Genomic DNA, 2997 nt, shown 5'->3' with positions numbered 1-2997 from the left:
ACCTTCCTTCTCAGCAATTATTTTGCCAGTCAGTATTTTTGCCTGTTCTGAAGCTTTTCTTCTTTTCCTTATTGCATATATAATATTTTTCCTTCTACATGATTTAGCCTGTTACTTCATATAGGAATTCACACACACCACATTATTTAGATAAATAATTTTATTTATTATTTATATAAATAAAAGCAAATCAAATCTTTGTTTTTCATTTCATGTATATTAGCATATTCTTCTCCTCTTAGATTAACACTCCAATGAATTAGCTCCAGGCTGTTAATGGAAAAGGCAGCTCTTAGAGAACCATAGATAAATCTAAACCTTCTTTCCTTGATCTGGTCTTTATTTGACCCTGTTTATTTTGTTAACATGTTCTTTCCCTAATTTCTACTTTTTTTCTGAAAAATATATTGAACTTTCTTATAGTTTAATTGTTGGTATTAGAGTAATTTCAAAATCAAGAGGCAGATATTTGTTCTTCAACCAGTGCAGATTTGAAAATCCATAATTATCAGTGATAAACTGTCATATATCAAAGTGTTGGTCAGAATTAGTACTCCTCAGGGAGTTAATTTTTCTGATTTTTCAAAAATGTATTAAAACATGTGAAATAAATTCTCCAAGAAAAACTTCCCCCAACTTTGTAATGTTTGACTGTCATCTAGAGTTGCCAAGGTTCTCCTTGTCTGAAAAGAAACTAAAGTCTCTCAGTCCTGTCCGACTCTTTGCAACCCCATGAACTGTAGTCTACCAGGCTCCTCTGTCCATATCTAGAGCAGTAGAATAATCATCTTTCCCTCCACATTCCCACACAGCAGTGTCTGGTATAAACTATGAAGAACTGGAAATGTAAGTGCAAATACATATCTCAAGCTTCATGTTCTTGCATTTACAGATTCATAAATAGATGAGAAATAAGCAATGCTTTATTCAAAGAGAATTAATATCACCTTTAAATTGCTGTTATTTATTTGTGTGTTATTTACCTGGTAGCAATAATTATTTTTAAATATTTAAAAGAAAAGTAAGACACTACTTAAACTGCCATTAGTAGAAAATTGGGAGTTTACTAAAAGAAAAGTTAAGCTATAATTCAGCAATTAAAATTTAAAAGTTTCACTTGATCATTAGGTACAAATAGATGTGGAAACTCAGCTCATGTAAAACAAATGTATTCCTTAGATCAACAAGTAAAGCCCATGGATGTTGGATGAGTCAAATAAGCAAGAGAGTTCTCATCATTGGCTGTTTTCATCATTGAATTCTGCAGTTCAAATCTCTCTGATATTTAGAGGTAGGTTTGGCAAAACCCAGGAGTCAATAATGAGAAATCACACTGCAGTAACAGTATTCATCCTTCTGGGACTGACAGATGATCCTCAGTTACAGATTTTGCTCTTTAATTTTCTATTTATCACCTACATTTTGATTATAACTGGAAATCTGACCTTCATTACCCTAACTTTGGTGGATCCCCACCTTAAAACGCCCATGTATTGTTTTCTCCAAAATTAATCTTTCTTAGAAATCTTGTTTACAACCACCTGTATTCCAAGATTCCTCTACAATATGTCAACTGGGGACATAGTGATTACCTATAAGGTATGTTTCATACAACTATTTTTAACCTGTCTCTTTGAGGTAACTGGATTTTTTCTCTTGGCAACCATGCCATATGATCGTTACATAGCCATCTGCAAACTCTTGCATTATGTGATGATCATGAGCAACAAACTGTGCAAAACAATGGTCATTGCTGCTGCTGGATTGGCAGCACTTATGACTATCCTTCCATCACTCAGCTTAGATTTTCATCTGGAATTCTGTGATTCAAGCATCATTGACCATTTTGCCATTTGACCATTTTGATGTATCACCCCTCCTGAAGATCTCATGCTCAGACACATGGTTAATTGAGCAGACAGTTATAGCCTGTTCTGTACTGATCTTCATCATCACTCTTCTTTATGTAGTTATCTCCTACATATACATCATAAGGACAATTCTAAAATTCCCTTCTCTTCAACAAAGAAAAAAAGTTTTTTCTACATGTTCTTCCCAAATGATTGTACTTTCCATCTCTTATGGCAGTTGCATCTTCATCTATATCAAACCATTTGCAAAAGAAGAGGTAAATATTAACAAAGGTGTATCACTACTTATTTCTTCCATATTACCAAAGTTGAATTCTTTTATATATACTCTGAGGAATAAGCAAGTTAAACAAGGCTTTGATGACTCACTCAAAAAAATTACTCTTAATTTCTCTTAAGAAAGTAAAATATATCTGTCAATAAGCCAACTCAAAAGGTGCACATCTATCTCATTTTCACAAATTTAGAAAGAAGTTCCTAATTTTTTAGCTTGTAGACCAATCAGGTTGACTTCAGAGCCACTTAATCATTAATTTTCCCTTCCATTCATATACTGAAGAATTAATTATTAAACATCGCTCTATGAAGAACAAAATACATCACTTTTAATTTTTTAACCAGACCTACCATGTTCAAGTCATTCCTGTTACTTCTTTTAAATTATATTCCCAGACATTTTGTATTACTGGCATAGAGAAGTCTTTCTTTTTTTAGAATTATAATTGATATGCACTATTATTACCTTCAAATGCACAGTGACTCCATATTTTTATACATGGTAAAATAATCACCACAATATGTCTAGTTATGGCCAGTCTGTTGAGCTTCCAGATGTTAACATATTAATAAGAGATGATTGTTGGCAATGTTAAATGAATGTTGTTAACATCTTAGATGAAACAGAAAAATTACTTGAAAGATAAATATTACAAACCTAACTCAAAAATAAATAGAGAATATATTTTAGTACCTTTCTTTCTATTTCAGAAATTAAATTAACATCTAAAAGTCTTTTCATTAAAAAAAAAAAAAACCTCCAAATCATGTTAACTCAAAATCATGTGGATGAATACTATCAAAAGGATAAATTACTCATTCTATGCAAATTGTTACAGAACACACAAAA

General features: G+C 31.8%; 1 pseudogene; it reads left to right on the top strand.

Annotated features, from left to right (window-relative positions):
* The first annotated feature begins 1320 nt into the window (after positions 1 to 1320).
* Positions 1321 to 2269, top strand: LOC122423174 (annotated as a pseudogene).
* The last annotated feature ends 728 nt before the right edge of the window (positions 2270 to 2997 follow it).

This window comes from Cervus canadensis, chromosome 21, assembly GCF_019320065.1.
Source record: "Cervus canadensis isolate Bull #8, Minnesota chromosome 21, ASM1932006v1, whole genome shotgun sequence".
NCBI lineage: Eukaryota > Metazoa > Chordata > Mammalia > Artiodactyla > Cervidae > Cervus > Cervus canadensis.
This window is presented reverse-complemented; position numbering and strand designations above follow the sequence as displayed.